The sequence below is a fragment of the Triticum urartu genome, chromosome 4 (genome assembly GCF_003073215.2).
Source record: "Triticum urartu cultivar G1812 chromosome 4, Tu2.1, whole genome shotgun sequence".
In the NCBI taxonomy this organism is placed as follows: Eukaryota; Viridiplantae; Streptophyta; class Magnoliopsida; order Poales; family Poaceae; genus Triticum; species Triticum urartu.
The window spans coordinates 156211402-156234269 of record NC_053025.1 but is presented as its reverse complement, the minus strand read 5'-3'; positions in this window follow the sequence as shown (position 1 = coordinate 156234269).

The window sequence follows — 22868 nt, the reverse complement described above, 5'->3', positions numbered from 1 at the left end:
TTCTTTCCGGTGTGCTTCTTAGGGTTGTTTCCGGTAATGTCGTGATTGTGAGGATCCGTTCGACTTCGTCCGATTGTCTTCTTCATGGACTCGTTCTTCTTCCTTGTGGGATCTCAGGCAAGATGACCATACCCTCGAAATCACTTCTATCTTTGCTTGCTAGTTGCTCGCTCTTTTGCTATGCCTATGCTGCGATACCTACCACTTGCTTATCATGCCTCCCATATTGTTAAGCCAAGCCTATAACCCACCTTGTCCTAGCAAACCGTTGATTGGCTACGTTACCTCTTTGCTCAGCCCCTCTTATAGCGTTGTTAGTTGCAGGTGAAGATTGAAGTTTGTTCCTTGTTGAAACATGGAGATCGTTCCTTGTTGGAACATTGTTTTACTTGTTGGGATATCACAATATATCTTATTTAATTAATGCATCTATATACTTGGTAAAGGGTGGAAAGCTCAGCCTTATGCCTGGTGTTTTGTTCCACTCTTGCCGCCCTAGTTTCCGTCATATCAGTGTTATGTTCCTGGATTTTACGTTCCTTACGCGGTTGGGTAATAATGGGAACCCCTTGACAGTTCGCCTTGAATAAAACTCCTCCAGCAAGGCCCAACCTTGGTTTTACCATTCGCCACCTAGCCTTTTTCCCTTGGGAATTGCACATCCCGAGGGTCATCTTTATTTTAACCCCCTCGGGCCAGTGCTTGTCTAAGTGTTGGTCCGAACTAGAGTCCTTTGCAGCGCCACCTCAGGGAAACTTGAGGGCTGGTTTTAGTTGTACGGAGCGCTCATCCGATGTTGCCCTGAGAACGAGATATGTGCAGCTCCTATCAGGATGTCGGCGCATCGGGCGGTCTTGCTGGTCTTGTTCTACCATTGTCGAGGATGTCTTGTAGAACCGGGATACCGAGTCTGATCGGAATGTCTCGGGAGGAGGTCTATTCCTTTGTTGACCGTGAGAGCTTGTCATGGGCTAAGTTGGGACACCCCTGCAGGGATTTGAACTTTCGAAAGCCGTGCCCGCGGTTATGGGCAGATGGGAATTTGTTAATGTCCGGTTGTAGAAAACCTGAAGTTGACCTTAATTAAAATGCATCAACCGCGTGTGTAACCATGATGGTCTCTTTCCGGTGGGGTCCGGGAAGTGAACACGGTTGTTGGAGTTATGCTTGACGTAGGTTGTTCTAGGATCACTTCTTAATCATAGTTTCTCGATCGTGCTTTGCTATCTCTTCTCGCTCTCTTTTGCGTATGTTAGCCACCATATATGCTAGTCGCTTGCTGCAGCTCCACCTCATACCTTTTACCTTACCCATAAGCTTAAATAGTCTTGATCGTGAGGGTGCGAGATTGCTGAGTCCCTGTGGCTCACAGATACTTCCAAAACCAGCTTGCAGGTGCCGATGAGTCCGTGCAGATGACGCAACCAAGCTCAGGAGGAGCTCGATGAAGATCTTGTCCTTTGTGTTGTTCTGTTCTAGTTGATCAGTAGTGGAGCCTAGTTGGGGTCGATCGGGGACCTTGTCGTATTTGGGGTTCTTCTTTTATTTTGGTTCCATAGTCGGACCTTGATTGTATTTGGATGTTGTAATGCTTTATTCATGTATTTGTGTGAAGTGGCGATTGTAAGCTAACTATGTATCTTTTCCCTTATGTATTACATGGGTTGTGTGAAGATTACCTCACTTGCGACATTGCTTTCAATGCGGTTATGCCTCTAAGTCGTGCTTCGACATGTGGGACATATAGCCGCATCGAGGGCGTTACAAGTTGGTATCAGAGCCTTCCCCGACCTTAGGAGCCCCATTGCTTGATCGTTTTTAGCAGCCGAGTTGTGTCTAGAAAAAAAAATGTTTTGAGTCAATTAGGAATTATATATCGGAGAGTTTAGGAATTCTTTTTACTTCCCAGTCTCCTCATCGCTCTGGTAAGGCATCCTGACATAGAGTTTTGACTCTTCTCTTCTCAAATTCCACTAAATTTTTTTAGGATCACGCGGGTATCTTGGAATCGTTCCGATGGTTTTGTGATGAGAACATTGTCTTGGTGCCTCCTGTCAGGGGTTTTGTGGCAGTGTCCCGGGGAGTTGAGCTCCGAGGTGTTGTCGTCACAATTTTATCGTTGCAGTTCTGGAATACCTGAGATTAGTTTCGCCGACATCGAAAATCTCTTTTAGGCAGTTGTTGGTGAGATAACCTCGACGCCACCCAGTACTGGGGCGGGAGTTCGGGAGTATTGCCATAACTCGTATAACGGATGCTTTTCGAAGGTTGAGGTAGACGATTTCCGAAGGTTTCTTGGTTATGTGTTGAAGGATGGATACAGCTGGATGTAGGATTTTCTAGATTTGGGTGAGATATTATGCTTCCCCTGTATCCCCAACACCTGATTGCATAACCAGAAAATTTCGGGAGTTTATAAGTGGGAATTCAAGTAGCTCTTAGGATATCTTTCCGACAGATGTATGATATGAAATTGGGGTTCGACGTCTAGTGGTCCGCCTATTCACGGTTGATTTTACAGTGGTCTCGTTGTGTCTTAAAGAGTCCTTGGCTATGCTGACTCGGGGACGCTTCGTATGTCATGTGCACTACCTTGTACATGATGGTGTTGTACGATCGAGCCCGTGTAGGCCCCACCACGAAAACTTCGGATGAAATCTCTATCATATGTTTGTTCCGGCTTATTCTGCAAGCCAATCCTTTGTTTTTTTCAGTTGTGGTATTTGAGTTGCTTCGAAGTCAAATGTTGATTCCATACCTTTTCCAAGCGGTGTTCTCATATTTCTATGTGAATACAAATCCTTCTTGATCATCGAGATTGTCATCTAAATTCCTTCTACACCGGCGTGTTTCTCTTCAGGTGAATCCGATCACGTCAACATCCGCAAGATCAATTATCAGTTCTTCTCAACGGTGTTCATTTCATCCGTCCCAAGCTGCCTTTGTTTTTTCCCACCCACCCAATCCCTTTTCTTCAAGGATTCAGATTTCTTAATCAAGTATCCATCTTATTGATGCGAGGCCTTTTCATTCCTTTTCTGTCAATATCCTTATCCGATGATTCTCATGAAGATTCTAACGGAGCTTCAAGTTCGTCACTCTTCACTCGTTTTCTTCTTCGGTGGAACAAATTCAAGCTTTTGGCATTGATCATACCCTTTTTCCTCGTTTTAAATACCTTCTCATGCCGGTGCACCTCTTAATCATCCAGTTCTTGCTATTCTTTTGTTCCGGAGTGCTCAAGATATTTCGAACATTCCTGTTTCTACTCTGCTTTCGTTCAAGATCTTTCGAGGATGTTATCTCATTCAAGACATTTAAATCAACCGGCGCAATCTATATTTTAAATCATCAACGGTGTTTCTTTTCAGTGGGCCCTAACCCACAGGTCTATTCCCAGGATCTTACCTGACTCTTCTATTTTCCTGGAGCTATCCTAAATTGTTTTTAAAGTTTGATGTAAGAATGAGTTATCATCAGTCAAATGCCATCTCCTAGATCTTTCAAAATTCTTTTAACCGTTGGCTCAACCTTTCTATTCATCATCCCGGAGTATCTCAACAATTAATGTTGTTGTTTCTCGTCATCATTCTCAACACTTGAAGACCGAAGAAGAGTTTTTTACCTCCAAATCTTGTCCGTTCTCTCAGAGACTCATGATTCTAGCTTGTTGCCATCCTCTCATAATTATTTTCGATTGTGGGAATTCTTTTCACCTATCCGGAGCATTTCATGAGTTGTTTTTCCATTTCTTTTCCCCGAAGGCCATCTTTTCAAATATTATTCATTTCTCCACTTTCAGCTCTCGTTCTCCAATTTTACAGGTGCATCATTCAAGCATATTCTCTAATCAGCTCGTGTTTTCTTCGTTCCCTTGTATCTAAATCCTCTCAAGTATCTTCGTTCTTTTTATAATTCTTCCTGGTGATTCACCCGTTTACTTCGTTCTTTTCCAATTCTTACGGTGGCTACTCAGGATTTTTCTTCCTTGCTATCATATCTATTTATTCGTTGTCAATTCTAACGGTGGTTCGTGCAAGAGTTCTTGTCATTCGTTATCGTATATATTCATTCATTGTTTCAATCCTACCGGTGGTCCATTAAGTTTGCGCTATATCTATCTAAATCCTTTCTACGAGAATAAGTCGTATGCGATCCGTTGCTTGTCATCAATTTAAATTGGTGAAGGATAAGCATAATATAATTCTTATTCTTGTTTCATCCAAGTGATTTAATTCCTTATTCCGGAGGTTCACCAAATTCTCGGTTTCTATTGTTTCATCTTTTCTTTTCCGGAGTTCCAAGCTCTCTCAAATATATCATCTCGAAGGTCCATCTAATCATTGCAAGGTTTCACCTTGTGTTTTTCAACTTCTCTTTCCTTCCGTTTGATCTTCCTTTTGTTTTCCGGAGTTCTTCATGAAGGTTCTACATGATGGATTCATCAAGGATTTAATTCCTTCTCGAAGTGTTCATCGACATTCTTTGCTAAGAAGCTCAAGATTTTCTTCATCTTGCTATCCGGAGTGCAATTCTTTCTGCCGTATCATTTGAGGTGGTGTTATGTCATTCTTGATGATTTCCCTATGTGGTTCATGATTCACATGTTGTCAAGATTGAGATATCTTAAATCCATCTATCTCGTCATTGCAGTTATCCTGGGTTATATTTCACCTAAAGCCTTCTCTAATGTTTGTTGCTATTATGGTGCTTATTATTGACCCAAGTTCTTTTATCCTCCCGGTGGTATAAGTTTCTCGTTTCCTTGTCGATATCAATTCAAATCCATTGTTTTCCATTAGTGGCAGAATTTTCACCTCATAGTTTTGAGATGTTCTCCATAAGCCCACTAAAAGCTTACTCTTTTTCGTTGTTGGATTTCCAACATCTCCGTTCGACCATTCTCCTAAGGATGCTTTTTTTTCAAGCTCATTCGAGATAGAAGATATTGTTCTCTCCTCCTTTCAATCCATTCCATTCTCTCTTTTCTTCCGGAGGCATTGTGATGTTGCTCTCTTCAACCTTTCTTCTTATTTTGTCAGGACCTTATTCTTTCCTTGCTTATCCCATTTAACCGGAGTGTTGTGTCCTTTGTTCAAGTAATTTCATTTTATCAAGTCCTTCATCTCTTTTCACCCGGAGTGTTGTTCGAATTTCTTCTTCCTTGTTCCTTTTATTAACGGAGTGTTTTCAACTTTGTTCTTCTCCGTTGTGTCATTTCTTTAAATTTGTTCAACCTCTCAAGGTTCGTGGTTTCACTCGTTTGTCAAAGAAGCAACTTAGTTTTACCTCTTCTCTTTCCCTCCCGTTTTCCCTTCGGTGTCATTCTAGATCTCGGGACGAGATCCTCTCATAGTGGTGGAGTGTTGTGACACCCCGAGACCGATGTGCCAGGTGTCTTCCAGTTATTCGCTGTTGTTGCCTTGTCATTTGTTTGGTTCTTTGCATTCATCATTGCATCATGTGCATTGCATCATGTCATCATGCCATCATGTCATTTCTTTTCTTAACTCAACTAAATAAATTTCATGGACCTTTGATCCATTTAAACCGAGGGAATTCACCTGGTGACTTCTCTTTATAACATACCCTCCCGATAGTAGGGAGCTATTGTAAATATTTCCATTCTTGTGGAGTTACCGTGACGCACTTGCAATGTAACTCTCAAGTCTTTTCTGTTTCGAGTTGCTCCTCAAACCCTTGCCATATATCCTTTCGTCATTCTCCGGAGCTCCACCTAAATTCTCAACATTTTTGGACACTTCCAAAACCTAGTCCTAGTTCAAACCCATTTGAATTAAATTCAAATGAGTTTGAATTTACATCTTCCAATCTTGGCCTTCTATATTTTCTCGAAACAAGCGTATTTTTGTGAGTTCGGGAAAATTATCCCCATGTCCAAAAATCTTTTCCTAATCATCTCTTTCTTTTCCTCTCTTATTGTCTTTTCTACTAAATATTTGGAGGGAGAAGAGAGAGCCCAGCAGCCTGGCCGTTTTCCTTTCCATTGGGCCGGCCTCCCAAGGCCCACTCCCCAGCTAACCCTAGCGCAGGGGGAGAGCCCATCTCCTCTCCCTCTCGATCCCATCTCTCCCTCGACCCCTTCCCGCACCGCCGCCTCTCCCTTCATCCCTCCCAGCGCTCGATCCCCTCGCGCTTCTCTCGATCCCGCACGTCTCCTCCTCCTCCTCTTGCGCCACCAGAGGAGACCCTCTCCTCGATCCTCACCCTCCCCTTGGCGCTGCCATGCCGGCCTATGACACCACCGCCGAGCTCCACCAGGACCACACCGGCCTCTCCTCCTTCCTCGACGTGCCTCTGCCTTCGGCCGTTGCCAGCGAGCAGCTCTCCTCCTTCGTCCATGGCGGCCGCCGCTCCTGCCAAGTCCCTCGTCCGGATCCGTCAAGCCCCGCCGCCTCCTACTGTTTTCTTCCCTTGCCGGAGCCGTGTCAAGTCACGTTGCTGCCCCGCTTCCCCGTCTTCGCCAGTGCACGTCGCCGCCCCACCGCCCGCATGGCTCCAGCCTGCAGCCGCTGCTCCCTGCGTCGAGGAGTCGCCGCGCCAAGTCCCTGTGACAGGCGCCTCCGCCTCTGCTCTGCTCCGCCTTGCTGCCCCGGCCTCGTCCTCGTCGCCTTGCCGCTCCATGCCCATCGTTGTACCTCCCCTGCTGCTCCTTGCATCAGTCCTAGGGCTGACCCTCACCCTGCGGCCAAGCCGTGCTGTCGCCGCTGCTGCACCTCCAGCCTTTTGTCTTGCTTCTTTTTGGACCAACCAGAACGTCGACAAGAATCGTACGCGGACACTTCGTCTCCAGGATTTTCGCCAAGTACCTCTACATGCAAACTCGCCAAGTACATGACCCGGAGGCCCCAAGTTTGACTATGAATGGCTGCACGTCCGACCCTGTATTCGAACCTCAAGCGTCAAGTTCCACTACCGTTGTCGCGAATCCGACAAGACCAAGTGTACGACTACAACGTGAACAAGTACCATGACGACCTCCGAAGAACTCGGTTTCACCAAGTCCCACTACCGTCGCCTCCGGAAGCCTCGGATCCGTCAAGTTCCTCGACGACAAGTGCATGACTATGCAGATTGTACCAAGTACCCCTTCGGGTTGACGAGATTGGCAAGTGCGAAACACCAAGTACCACGACGACCATCGACATGTACCCCTACACCGCACCGAAACGCCGAGTACCTCGCCGTGACCCCGAACATCTACGGAAACTTGTGCGACTAAGAACGTGAACGACTACCGTCGCCAAGATCGCTAGTACCACCACCATCGCCGAGGACCGATAGTACCACTACTTCCACTATCGTCGCCACGAGAAGGACTACTTCCCACAACAAACCATGAACGACTACTTCCGCTATGACTGTCCCGAGAACGTCTACTTCCCCTACACCGCATCGAACTCGAACCGCTCCGATAACGCACGCTTCGAAGGTATAACTCTGAGACAACCGCCTGTGAACGAATGCATGTGTGATGTATGAGATGCTCGTGCTTGCACCGTGCTCGAATTGTCGGTGCACGTTGCCCCTCTTTTTCCTTGTCACCGACATGTAGAAACCCGGTTCCCGGGATCACCCCACCATCTTGCATGACACGCTCATGTCACTTTTCCTTTTGCACCGGTATCTCCATGAGCTACCGGAATCGATATGTTGCCGTGGCACCATTTTCGGATTCGTTGCCGTGGCACCCCTTTCGTTTTCGCCACGATGACTAATGCTTCATCAAATGCTCTTATCAACATTTTCATAAAAAATGCTAAAAACTTGCATATGTCATTCGCATCATGATAATAACATTTAAAATGTTAAGAATGTTGTTTGCTTTAAATTGCTAAATGCATATGAGGATTTACCGGAATTGTTGTTTGTTGCTCCGGCCTCATTTAAACTTGCCTAAATGTTTAGTTTAGTCATGCTTCACCTCTTGCTATGTTAACCAACATTTAATATTGTTGAGTACCTAACCGGGAGTGAACTATATAATTGATGTGGTGTTCCATCAATATGCAACCCATTGCATATTGAGCTCCACTTAATTTGTAGTTTTGGTTGTTGCACTTTGCCATGTCATGTATCATTAAACTGGACATGCATCATACTTGTTTGCGCATCATGCCATGTTATGTGATGGTTGTTTACTTCTTTCCGGTGTGCTTCTTCGGGTTGTTTCCGGTAATGTTGTGATTGTGAGGATCCGTTCTACTTCGTCTGATTGTCTTCTTCATGGACTCGTTCTTCTTCCTTGCGCGATCTCAGGCAAGATGACCATACCCTCGAAATCACTTCTATCTTTGCTTGCTAGTTTCTCGCTCTTTTGCTATGCCTATGCTGCGATACCTACCACTTGCTTATCATGCCTCCCATATTGTTAAGCCAAGCCTCTAACCCACCTTGTCCTAGCAAACCGTTGATTGGCTATGTTAGCGCTTTGCTCAGCCCCTCTTATAGCGTTGTTAGTTGCAGGTGAAGATTGAAGTTTGTTCCTTGTTGGAACATGGAGATCGTTCCTTGTTGGAACATTGTTTTACTTGTTGGGATATCACAATATATCTTATTTAATTAATGCATCTATATACTTGGTAAAGGGTGGAAGGCTCGGCCTTATGCCTGGTGTTTTGTTCCACTCTTGCCGCCCTAGTTTCCGTCATATCGGTGTTATGTTCCCGGATTTTACGTTCCTTACGCGGTTGGGTAATAATGGGAACCCCTTGACAGTTCGCCTTGAATAAAACTCCTCCAGCAAGGCCCAACCTTGGTTTTACCATTCGCCACCTAGCCTTTTTCCCTTGGGAGTCGCGCATCCCGAGGGTCATCTTTATTTTAACCCCATCGGGCCAGTGCTTGTCTAAGTGTTGGTCCGAACTAGAGTCCTTTGCAGCGCCACCTCAGGGAAACTTGAGAGCTGGTTTTAGTTGTACGGAGCGCTCATCTGATGTTGCCCTGAGAACGAGATATGTGCAGCTCCTATTAGGATGTCGGCGCATCGGGCGGTCTTGCTGGTCTTGTTTTACCATTGTCGAGGATGTCTTGTAGAACCGGGATACCGAGTCTGATCGGAATGTCTCGGGAGGAGGTCTATTCCTTCGTTGACCGTGAGAGCTTGTCATGGGCTAAGTTGGGACACCGCTACAGGGATTTGAACTTTCGAAAGCCGTGCCCGCGGTTATGGGCAGATGGGAATTTTTTAATGTCCGGTTGTAGAAAACCTGAAGTTGACCTTAATTAAAATGCATCAACCGCGTGTGTAACCGTGATGGTCTCTTTCCGGTGGGGTTCGGGAAGTGAACACGGTTGTTGGAGTTATGCTTGACGTAGGTTGTTCTAGGATCACTTCTTGATCATAGTTTCTCGATCGTGCTTTGCTATCTCTTCTCGCTCTCTTTTGCGTATGTTAGCCACCATATATGCTAGTCGCTTGCTGCAGCTCCACCTCATACCTTTTACCTTACCCATAAGCTTAAATAGTCTTGATCGCGAGGGTGCGAGATTGCTGAGTCCCCGTGGCTCACAGATACTTCCAAAACCAGCTTGCAGGTGCCGATGAGTCCATGCAGATGACGCAACCAAGCTCAGGAGTTGCTCGATGAAGATCTTGTCCTTTGTGTTTTTCCGTTCTAGTTGATCAGTAGTGGAGCCCAGTTGGGGTCGATCGGGGACCTTGTCGTATTTGGGGTTCTTCTTTTATTTTGGTTCCGTAGTCGGACCTTGATTGTATTTGGATGTTGTAATGCTTTATTCATGTATTTGTGTGAAGTGGCGATTGTAAGCCAACTATGTATCTTTTCCCTTATGTATTACATGGGTTGTGTGAAGATTACCTCACTTGCGACATTGCTTTCAATGCGGTTATGCCTCTAAGTCATGCTTCGACACGTGGGAGATATAGCCGCATCGAGGGCGTTACAATATCCATATACGTGTTGCCTAGCTTGCCCTCCACGCCAAGTAGAGTCCCATCCGGACACGAGACGAAGTCTTCAATCTTGTATCTTCATAGTCTAACAGTCCGGCCAATGGAGATAGTCCCGCTGTCTGGAGACCCCCTAATCCAGGACTCCCTCAGTAGCCCCTGAACCAGGCTTCAATGACGATGAGTCCAGCGTGCAGTGTTATCTTCGGCATTACAAGGCGGGTTCCTTCTCCGATTACATCACAGAAGAAGTTGAATACGAGGATAGTGTCCGACCCTGCAAAATAAGTTCCACATTCCACCGTAGAGAGAATAATATTTTTGTAGATCTAATTTGCTGGCTCGTTTTGGCAACATGACGTTATGTCATGGCCTGATGATTATTCGAACCGTTTCTTTTAACCAGCCCCGCACATAACGCGAGGCAGTTTTTTGACACGTCTTGTCAAAGCAGAGATCGTGTCCCCTTATTACGGGATTCTCATCAATACGGGTGTGGGTAACCCACCCGCGCCATCAATTGCGGCGCTTGGGGGATAAGCGAGTTTTACCAGGCAAGTGGGGACGCTCGGTTTCATCCACCCATATAAAGGGATAAGGATTCACCTTTCTATCCACGCATTCTTCCTCCTTTGCTCATCCGCTCCCGCACACTTGAGCTCTAGCGCCCAAGCCCACACTTCCTCCTCAACCCTCTCCAACCATGTCCGGAGCGGAAGGCAAGTGGATGATCTCCTCTGTCACAGAGGGAGACATTAAGAAACTAAGGAGTGCCGGATACCTGCCTTACGACATCGCGCACCGGCTCCCAAATGAGGGGTAACTCATCCCCACCCCCAGGCCCCATGAGAGGGTTGTATTCCTCACCCATTTCCTCCGTGGACTGGGATTCCCTCTCCATCCCTTCGTTTGAGGGCTCATGTTCTACTACGGCCTGGATTTCCACGATCTGGCCCCGAACTTCATCCTCAATATCTCGGCGTTTATCATCGTGTGCGAGGCCTTCCTCCGCATCAAGCCCCACTTCGGCTTGTGGCTGAAGACCTTCAATGTCAAGCCGAAGGTGGTGGGCGGCCGCCAGGCGGAGTGCGGAGGCGCCATGGTGGGCAAGATGCCCAACATAACATGGCTCGAGGGCTCCTTTGTGGAAACCATAAAGGGGTGGCAATCGGGGTGGTTCTATATCACCGAGCCGCGCGACCCCGCATGGGAAGTGGCCCCCGAGTTCCGATCTGGCATCCCCATGCGGCTCACCTCCTGGAAAGAGAAGGGCCTGTCCTGGGGTAGTTCGAAGGAGCTGACCGGACTCCAAACATGTATTCAAAACATGTTGGACAAGAAGCTCAAGCTGGTCAATATAGTCCAAATCATGCTCATCCGCCGGATTCTCCCGTGCCAACAGCGGGAGTTCACCTTGTGGGAGTTCAATCCGGCGTAGCACCGAACTCTGAACAGGCTCTTCGACACGACTCATGAAGACGCCTGGAGGGTGCTGTTAAAAAGTGCCGAGGTCCCTCCCCCTATCACTGAGGATCGCGGATTCAGCGCGAAGCGCCAAGCCAGTGCGGTAAGCTCATTTACCTTTTACAGGATACTTGTTTTTTATATAGATTGACTCTATGCGGGATCTAAACTCCCGTACCTTTGACAGGACTGGCAGAAGATGGCCGGACAGATCAACTGTCTGGCTCCCTTGCCCGAAGGCCCCGCAGATGCTCTTCTGACGAAGATGCTGACTCCGGCCCCTTATAAGGTGCCGGAGAAGACCAAGAAGGCCAAGGGAGCTCAAAAGAGTTCCCGACGCCAGGCGTCGTCAGACTCGCCGTCCGATGACTCCGCGGCGCACTCTTCCCTCGAAGACGAGGAAGAAGATGCTCCCACACCGACTGGGGGAGACAAGAAAAGGAAGGCCGCCCCAACCGGGGAGGCCGGAGGGTCCAAGAAGGGAAGGACTCTCCTTCCGGACAGTTCCACCGCTGCCGATGAAGGCGAAGGTGAGTGGTTGCCCAGGGTCAAGCCCCCGGGGAGATCGTAAGTATTCGGATGCCAAAGTTACCCATAGGATTCCTTTGTCGCACTGCTTTACCTAACGCCGAACACAATTATGCAGGCCGCCCTGAGCAAATATCGAGGTATCATCGGAGGGCTCCTTGGGCTCGTCGGACATGGATAGCGATCCAGTCCTGACCGCCACCTCCCCCCATCCTGCCGACGACGCCGAGGTGTTGTCTGAAGAGGCACCGGATCGAGGGGAGACAGTCCCGGAGGCGCCTCAAGGTGACCTTCCGGACTTCGGGAGCCGCGGGGACGGGGCCCCCGAGAGCTCCGAGTTCGGCCCTCAGCCGAACACCGTGCCGGACCCTCCAGCGGTTCCGGACTCGGGCAGGCGGCCTCCTTCTAAGGGGGGCGAAATGCCTGTGCTGGTGACCTCTGTCCATCCAGAGGTGCCGGACAACCTGCTGGAAGCGCTTCACAGCGCTTCCATCGACGAGGAGCACCGCACTATCATGAGTGCAGTCATCCAGAAGGTTCAGGCCGCCAAGAGCGGATTAACTGAAGCCTGTGTCAACCTTTTAACAGGCTTTGAGGTAAGTGTTTTAAAATGTAGTAGGAATATTACCGCATAGACAGTAGCCCCAGATGCTTTGTTCGGTGTTCACAAAGAAAAGCCAAACAGAGGATCAAATAATATCGCAGGAGTCTAATATAAGTATGTCAATATGCATATGCAGGCTTCGCTACTGGCGTCCGCCGCACTAACTGCAGAGGTCGCCGTACTGAAGGAGGCCCTCGAGGGGTCCCGGAAAGAGCTCGGCCTTGCTAAGAGGCAGCTCGAGGAGAACAAGGGTAAGTAATACACCGTCTATAGATATGTATATATGAGAAAAAGGACGCGATTGCCAAATGATAGGATCAGTGTATGCTTGTCAGGGGCCACGACCGAGGTGGCGACCCTGAAGCAAGCGTTGTCCCAGGATGAAGAGAAGGTGGCCCAGGAGCGCACTGAGCGAGAGAAGCATGAGGCTCAGGTGGGCGAGTTGCAGCAAGAGCTCCAGGCTCTCATAACAAAGCACGAGGCGTTGGAGCTTGACTCGAAGACGCGAGAGTCTGAGCTTGCCGCGGCCCTTGAAAGCGCGAAGAGTGCCAAGGCCGAGGCCCAGAAGGCCCTCCAGGAGATCGACACAATGAAGAAGATAGCGGTGGGTAAGGCTTTCTATATGCAAAGAAAGCATGTAAAAGTAAATTACCAATTACTTACCCGGATCCGGAGCTCTTCAGGAGCATTCGCAGATTTTCCCCGCAGTGTGTCCGATGCCGCACGGTTTTACCAGGCCGAGGACGGAAGCTCGATGGAGAAGCTGTTCTGGTCTTAGTATGCTGAGGCTGAACATCCGGTGCCGATGAGAGACCAGCTGAAGCAGATGATCGAGCTACATAAGGCGGCCGATCAGGCCATGAAGGGATTTATAGTCTGGCTGTGGCCTGGCGATGCCCTTCCGAACAGCTTCTTCGGCCTGGTGAGGCGGCTTGTGGATGCCTGCCCACGGCTGGAGGTCGTCAAGCGATCCGTCTGCATTGAAGGTGCACGCCGGGCTTTTGCCCCTGTGAAATTGCAGTGGGTCAAGCTAGACGCCGTGAAGCTGGTCAAGGAGGGGCCGCCGGAGGGCAAGGAACACCGCCACCCCGAGATGTACTATGAGGGTGTTCTTCTGGGTGCCCGTCTCGTCGCGGATGAGTGCTCGAAAGATGTAATATTTGAGTAAACTCGCTCGTTTTATCCTGTATTTATGAAAACATGTTTCATATGCGCTATGCAACGCTTGTTTGAATTTAAAATATTACCTTATGTTTGGCTGTTTATCCAATTTGAGAGATGGCTAGTCCTCGGCTTCTGCCCCCATGCCACGAGTGCTGGGGTGTTCGGGATAAACCTGGGCACTCTTGTTCCCATATTTGGGTCCTTCGAGGGAGGTGCTCAGCGCAACGAACAAGGCAACCGGACTAATAATGCTTTATCACTCTCACTTAGCCATAGAATTCTATAATTTTAAATTTCGGCGAAGCCCCTGGTATTCGGAAGGCTGAATACGGGGCATGATACACGCCTGTAAGCCGGACAAGGCCGGCCCCTCGCCCTAAGCGGCATAAGTCTTTAGGGACTCGAAAAACCTTGCCGAACAGCGACCAGTCTCTCGCCTTATCATGACAGTCAGTTTTAGCTTTCTCTACTGAGGTGCTGAGCCTAGCAGAACCGGGGCACAATTGCAGTAGTTCTCCTAGCGCTACCTTAGCCGATAGAGCGGAACGTAAGGTACCAAAACATAGGAGCCAGGAAAACCCAACATTTGACCAAAGACATGATTCGAAGCTGATGCATATAATGCTATAAGTTCGGGGTGTCGCACTTGTGAAAGTGTTCGGACTTTTCACACCGCATTGTGGGGTACGTAAGCCCCTGGTGTATTGGCCGTACCAGAGTGTACGGTTGCAAGGCATCATCAATGAACACATAGATATATATATATATAACAGTAATGGTCGTAATGTAATGCATTGTTTAAAAAGTTGTGTTAAAGCAGAGTGATACAGATAGTGCGATAAGCAAAAAGTAGGACTAAGTCCCTTCCAAGGGCGAGCTGAGGGATGATATGAAATCTGAGATCAACCTGGGAATTCCGTTGTATAACGTAGCTGTCTGCCTTCTTGGTTGCTGCATCATGTGTTCGGCAATAGTGCTGTCGGACAGTGTTTCCAGAGATTAACGTCCTGAAAAAAGAAAAAATAACCTAACGGGAAGCCCCTAGTGCGGTTTAGGCCGCGTTTTGGGGCGTGCCGTAGTTGTGCCCCCCTCCCCACCTGTGCCCATGGTATTTTTAATGCGTAATTATGTACACGCGGCACGAATATCGTCGTTGGGCTGGGATTGGGGTGGCCGCCGTATTGCTACGCGAGCTTAGATCGTGCCAGGCGGTCTATTTGCCAATTTCCTCGAGCGCGTTTGGAGGTGTCCGGGCTTTGAAACGCCGAACTGGTTGATTGCCTTGAGAGGCTGCTTTGCGCTTCTGCTGCGAGGGCCGCGGTGTGCTCCTCTGTTCGGAGGGAGCGCTCTGTGTTTCCATTGACTATAATAACTCCGCGGGGTCCTGGCATCTTGAGCTTGAGGTATGCATAATGCGGTACCACATTGAATCTAGCAAATGCGGTTCGCCCAAGCAGCGCGTGATAACCACCGCGGAACGGGACTATATCGAAGATTAACTCTTCGCTTCGGAAGTTATCCGGGGATCCGAAGACCACTTCCAGTGTAATTGAGCCTGTGCAATGGGCCTCTACACCTGGAATAACGCCCTTAAAGGTCGTTTTTGTGGGTTTGATCCTTGAGGGGTCTATACCCATTTTGCGCACTGTGTCCTGATAAAGCAGGTTCAGGCTGCTGCCGCCGTCCATAAGGACTCGAGTGAGGTGAAATCTGTCGATGATTCGGTCTAGGACCAGTGCTGCAAATCTGTCATGACGGGTACTAGTGGGGTGGTCCCTGCGATCGAAGGTGATCGGGTAGGAGGACCAAGGGTTGAACTTTGGGGCGACTGGCTCCAACGCATATACGTCCCTGAGCGCACGCTTCCGCTCCCTCTTGGGGATGTGGGTTGCGTATATCATGTTCACCGTCTGCACTTGCGGGGGAAACCTCTTCTGTCCTCCAGTGTGTGACTGCCGGGGTTCCTCCTCGTCATCACTATGCGGCCCCTTGTCCTTGTTTTCGGCAATTAACTTGCTGGCCTGCTTGAACACCCAACAATCCCTGTTGGTGTGATTGGCTGGCTTGTCTGAGGTGTCGTGTATTTGACACGAGCGATCGAGTATACGGTCCAAGCTGGACGGACCTGGCGTACTTTGTTTGAATGGCTTTTTCCGCTAACCGGGTTTAGAGCCTTTGAATCCGGCATTGACTGCCGTATCCTCAGTATTTTCACTATTAATGCAGCGCTTATGCTTGTTGCGACGTGACCTGCTATTGCCGTCCTTGGTATCTGAGGTACCATGGTTCTTTGATATGTTATTACTGCGAGCCAGCCAGCTGTCTTCTCCCGCACAAAAGCGGGTCATGAGCGTCGTGAGAGCTTCCATAGATTTCGGCTTTTCCTGACCAAGGTGCCGGGCTAGCCACTCATCTCGGATGTTTTGCTTGAAAGCCGCTAAGGCCTCCGCATCCGGACAGTCGACGATTTGATTTTTCTTTGTAAGGAACCAAGTCCAGAATTGTCTGGCCAACTCTTCTGGCTGCTGAATTATGTGGCTTAAGTCATCAGCGTCTGGTGGTCGCACATAAGTGCCCTGAAAGTTATCGAGGAATGCGGCTTCCAGATCTTCCCAACAGCTAATGGAGTCTGCTGGCAAGCTATTAAGCCAATGCCGCGCTGGTCCTTTGAGCTTTAATGGGAGGTATTTGATGGCGTGTAAGTCATCGCCGCGGCACATGTGGATGTGGAGGAGAAAATCCTCAATCCATATTGCGGGGTCTGTTGTGCCGTCGTATGATTCAATGTTTACAGGTTTGAAACCTTCTGGGAATTGATGTTCCATTACTTCGTCTGTGAAGCATAAGGGGTGTGCGGCGCCTCTGTATTGGGCTATATCGCGACGCAGCTCGAATGGGTCTTGCCCGCTGTGTTCGGCCCGGCCGGATTTGCTTTTACTGTATTCGGCATGACGTTTGTCATCTCGCAGAGTGGGGCGCCCTCGTGATCCGTAGATCGATCTTGAATGCTTTGCCTTGTCCTCCAATATGTCTCATAGGTCTGGCGTATCTCCCCATGCCTTTTTATTTGAATGGCGTTGGGGTGGAGGCTGAGCTTTTGGCTGGAATGCCTCTCTATCGCGGCCATGAGGTGGCCGATCAGCCATATCATACGCTTCTTCCTCCAGTCGGGGAAGTAACCTGCGCCTTGGGTAACTCTTGGAGGGACGCTCAAGTTTATATTCCTCGGCCGCGAGGACTTCCATTTGTCCGCTAGCAGATCTTTATCAGCTTGAAGCTGCTGCTGCTTTTTCTTCAGGCTGTTTGCCATGGCCATAAGCCGGCGCTTAAAGCGCTCTTGTTCGATGAGATCCTCTGGGACGGTGAATTCATCGTCGCCGAGGCTTGCCTCATCTTCGGAGGGGGGCATGTGATCATCCTCCTTTTCTCCGTCTGCCGCTCTCTCGGGGGAGCTGGCTCCTTCATCCTCCTGCTCTAAATCTTGCTGGAGGGGATTGTTGTTGTCTTCGGCATTATCCAGAGTATTATTATCTCCTGTGCTGGTATCACCACTTATGCTTTGGCGGGACTTAGAGCGGCGCCGCTGACGTCGGCGCTTGGGTTGCTTCTTGGAGGGGTCATCCTCCGCTATCTCGTCGCCATTGCCTTCGTTGGGTGTGTCCACCATGTAGATGTCATATGACGAGGTGGCTTTCCAGTGCCCTATAGGTGCTGGTTCGTGTTCGTCTCCTACATCATCGTCCATACCGTCGATGTCTTCGGAGACGAAGTCGAGCATGTCGGTTAAATCGTCGACAGTGGCTATGAAGTGGGTGGTGGGTGGGCGTCGAATTTCTTCATCGTCCGCATCCCAATCCTGTTGGCCATAATCTGGCCAGGGCTCTCCTGACAAAGAGAGAGACCTTAGTGAATTCAGAATGTCGCCGAAGCGCGAGTGCTGAAAGATATCCGCGGCGGCGAATTTCATGATCGGCGCCCAATCGGACTCGATTGGCAGGGGCGCGGGCGGTTTGGAGAAACAAAAAGAGTCCGGCACCTTGGAGTCACAGGCTGCGTAGAGGATTATGCTGGTGTTCGGCTCGATCGCCGTTGAGACTGCAGCCCCTGAGGCGGTGTCTAACCACCCGTCCTCGATTGGCGCAGTTGGCTCCGAACTAAGGGTCGGAGCCGATGCGGGCGCGGCCTCTGGGGTACTGTTCAGCGGCAAAGCTAGGTCATACTCATCGTGATAGTGTGGCGCGCCCGGCTGTGGCTCGAATCCGTCGAAGATCAAGTCTCCGCGGATGTCGGCCGTGTAGTTCAAACTTCAAAATCTGACCTGATGGCCAGGGGCGTAGCTTTCAATCTGCTCTAGATGGCCAAGCGAATTAGCCCACATTGCAAAGCCGCCGAATATGAAGATCTGTCCGGGGAGAAAAGTCTCATCCTGGACCGCATCGCTATCGATGATAGTAGGAGCCATCGGGCGTAACGGCGACGACACAGAGGAACTCTCAATGAAAGCACCAATGTCGGTGTCAAAACTGGTGGATCTCGGGTAGGGGGTCCTAAACTATGCGTCTAGACCGAATGGTAACAGGAGGCAGGGGACACGTAGTTTTACCCAGGTTCGGGCTCTCTTGATGGAGGTAAAACCCTACGTCCTACTTGATTAATATTGATGATATGGGTAGTACAAGAGTAGATCTACCATGAGATCAGAGAGGCTAAACCCTAGAAGCTAGCCTATGGTATGATTGTATGTTGTGATTGTTGTCCTACGGACTAAAACCCTTCGATTTATATAGACACCGGAGAGGGTTAGGGTTACACAAGGTCGGTTACAAAGGAGGAGATATCCATATACGTGTTGCCTAGCTTGCCTTCTACGCCAAGTAGAGTCCCATCCGGACACGAGACGAAGTCTTCAATCTTGTATCTTCATAGTCTAATAGTCCAGCCAATGGAGATAGTCCGGCTGTCCGGAGACCCCCTAATCCAGGACTCCCTCAGCGATGGTGATGATTTCCCCCTCCCGGAGGGAAGTATCCCTGGCAGAACAGCTCCGCCGGAGCCCTAGATTGGTTCCGCCAAGGTTCCGCCTCGTGGCGGCGGAGTTTCGTCCCGTGAGCTTGCTTATGACTTTTTCCTCGACGAAAGACTCCATATAGCCAAAGATGGGCATCAGAGGGCTGTTAGGGGGCCCACGAGGCAGGGGGCGTGCCCAGGGGGGTAGGGCGCGCCCCCCACCCTCGTGGATGGTGGGTGGCCCCGCTCTGGTACTTCTTTCGCCCAATATTTTTTATATATTCTGAAACATGCTCCCGTGAAGTTTCAGGACTTTTGGAGTTGTGCAGAATAGGTCTCCAATATTTGCTCCTCTTCTAGCCCAAAATTCCAGTTGCTGGCATTCTCCCTCTTCATGTAAACCTTGGAAAATAAGAGAGAATAGGCATACGTATTGTGACATATTGTGTAGTAACAGCCCATAAGGCAATAAATATCGATATAAAAGTGTCGAATGTGGGGCTCCAACTAACCCTTAAGGTTCGAACACTGGGGTGCGCGCGAAGTCTTTCCCTCCTACCGATCTACGCTCTAGCTCGCTAAGATCTTGCAGATGAACTCGACGAACTCACAACACAGAAAGACACGGGGTTTATACTGGTTCGGGCCACTGTTGTGGTGTGATACGTCCATTTTGCATCACGCTTTTATATCGATATTTATTGCATTATGGGCTGTTATTACACATTATGTCACAATACTTATGCCTATTCTCTCTTATTTTACAAGGTTTACATAAAGAGGGAGAATGCCGGCAGCTGGGATTCTGGGTTGGAAAAGGAGAAAATATTAGAGACCTATTTTGCACAACTCCAAAAGTCCTGAAACTTTACGGACGATGTTTTCCAAATATATAAAAAATACTAAGAGCAAGAACTTCACCAGGGGGGCCACACCCTGCCCACGAGGGTGGGGGCGCGCCCTACCCCCATGGGTGCGCCCCCTACCTCGTGGGCCCCCTGGTGGCCATCTTCTGCTATATGGAGTCTTTCGATGGAAAAAAATCATAAGCCATCTTCTCGGACGAAACTCCGCCGCCACAAGGCGGAACCAATCTAGGGCTCTAGTGGACCTGTTCTGCCAGGGAAACTTCCCTCCCGGAGGGGGAAATCATCGCCATCATCATCACCAATGCTCCTCTCATCGGGAGAGGGCAATCTCCATCGACATCTTCATCAGCACCATCTCATCTCAAAACCCTAGTTCATCTCTTGTATCCAATTCTTGTCTTCAAGTCCGGGATTGGTGCTAGTAGGTTGCTAGTAGTGTTAATTACTCCTTGTAGTTGATGCTAGTTGGCTTAATTGGTGGAAGATCATATGTTTAGATCATATATGCATATTAATGCCCCTCTGATTATGAACATGTTTATGCTTTGTGAGTAGTTACTTTTGTTACTGAGGACATGGGAGAAGTCTTGCTATTAGTAGTCATGTGAATTTGGTATTCGTTCGATATTTTGATGAGATGTATGTTGTCTCTCCTCTAGTGGTGTTATGTGAACGTCGACTACATGACACTTCACCATTATTTGGGCCTAGAGGAAGGCATTGGGAAGTAATAAGTAGATGATGGGTTGCTAGAGTGACAGAAGCTTAAACCCTAGTTTATGCGTTGCTTCGTAAGGGGCTAATTTGGATCCATATGTTTCATGCTATGGTTAGGTTTACCTTAATAATTTTGTTGTAGTTGCAGATGCTTGCAATAGAGGTTAATCATAAGTGGGATGCTTGTCCAAGTAAGGGCAGTACCCAAACACCGGTCCACCCACATACCAAATTATCAAAGTACCGAACGTGAATCATATGAACGTGATGAAAACTAGCTTGACGATATTCTCATGTGTCCTCGGGAGCGCTTTACATCTTATAAGAGTTTGTGCAGGCTTGTCCTTTTCTACAAAAAGGATTGGGCCACCTTGCTGCACCTTATTTACTTTTGTTACTTGTTGCTCGTTACAAATTATCTTATCACAAAACTATCTGTTACCACTTATTTCAGTACTTGCAGAGAATACCTTGCTGGAAACCGCTTATCATTTCCTTCTGCTCCTCGTTGGGTTCGGCACTCTTACTTATCGAAAGGACTACGATAGATCCCCTATACTTGTGGGTCATCAAGACTCTTTTCTGGCGCCGTTTCCGGGGAGTGAAGCGCCTTTGGTAGGTGGAATTTGGTAAGGAAAAATTTATATATTGTGCTGAAATTTAATGTCACTTGTTACCATGGAAGGTAATCCTCTGAGAGGCTTGTTCGGGGTATCTTCACCCCGACCAGTAGAGCAAAGAGTTACTCCTCAACCTACTGAACCTACTGAAAATGAAAATGAAAATGAAAATGAAAATGCTTGCTTTGAAGTTCCTTCCGGTATGATAGAAAAACTGCTAGCTAATCCTTTTCTAGGAGATGGAACAAAACATCCTGATGAACATCTGATATATGTGGATCAAGTTTGTGGATTATTTAAGCTTGCAGGTGTACCCGAAGATGTTGTTAATAAGAAGGTCTTCCCTTTATCTTTGAGGGGAGATGCATCGACATGGTATAGGCTATGTGATGATATGAGGTCTTGGAATTACAAACGATTGAAATTGGAATTTCATCAGAAGTTTTATCCTATGCATCTTGTTCATCGTGATCGCAATTATATATATAATTTTTGGCCTCGCGAAGGAGAAAGCATCGCTCAAGCTTGGGGGAGGCTTAAGTCAATGTTATATTCATGCCCCAATCATGAGCTCTCAAGAGAAATGATTATTCAAAAAATTTATGCTCGGCTTTCTGGTAACAATCGCACCATTCTTGATACTTCTTGTGCTGGCTCTTTTATGATGAAGACTATTGAGTTCAAATGGGATTTATTGGAAAGAATTAAACGCAACTCTGAAGATTGGGACCTCGACAATGGTAAGGAGTCAGGTATGACACCTAGTTTTGATTGTGTTAAATCTTTTATGGATACCGATATTTTTCATAAATTTAGCACTAAATATGGACTTGACTCTGAGATAGTAGCTTCCTTCTGTGAATCTTTTGCTGCCTATGTTGATCTCCCCAAGGAAAAGTGGTTTAAATATCATCCTCCCATAGAAGTAAAAGTAGCTCCACCTATTAAATTTGAAGAAAAGACTATCACTTATAATGATCCTATTATTCCTACTTCTTATGTTGAGAAACCACCTTTCCCTGTTAGGATAAAGGATCATGCTAAAGCTTCAACTGTGGTTCGTAAAAGCAATATTAAAACATATACACCTCCTGAGCAAGTTAAAGTTGAACCTAATATTGCTATTGTTAAAGACCTCTTGTCTGATAATATAGATGGACATGTTATTTATTTCTGTAATGAAACTGCTAGAATTGCTAAACCCCATGATAAAGATAAACCTAGATCTATGGTAGGCATGCCTGTTATTTATGTTAAAATAGGAGATCATTGTTATCATGGCTTATGTGATATGGGTGCTAGTGCTAGTGCAATACCTTATTCCTTATACAAAGAAGTTATGCATGATATTGCACCTGCTGAGATGGAAGATATTGATGTCACAATTAAACTTGCCAATAGAGATATTATTTCACCAATGGGAATTGTTAGAGATGTTGAAGTCTTGTGTGGGAAAACTAAATATCCTGCTGATTTTCTTGTTCTTGGTTCCCCACAAGATAGCTTTTGTCCCATTATATTTGGTAGACCCTTCTTGAACACTGTTAATGCTACCATAGATTGCAAGAGAGATGTTGTTACTATCGGTTTAGATGATCTAACTCATGAATTTAATTTTTCTAAATTTAGTAGACAACACCGTGAAGAAGAGTTACCTAGTAAGGATGAAATTATTGGTCTTGCTTCTATTGCCGTACCTCGTAGTGATCCTTTAGAACAATACTTGCTAGACCATGAAAATGATATGTTTATGAATGAAAGAAGGGAATTAGATGAAGTATTCTTTAAACAGGAACCTATCTGAAAAACAATTTACCTGTTAAAATCCTAGGGGATACTCCTCCACCCAAGGGTGATCCCGTGTTTCAGCTTAAATCGTTACCTGATACTCTTAAATATGCTTATCTTGATGAGAAAAAGATATATCCTGTTATTATTAGTGCTAACCTTTCAGAGCATGA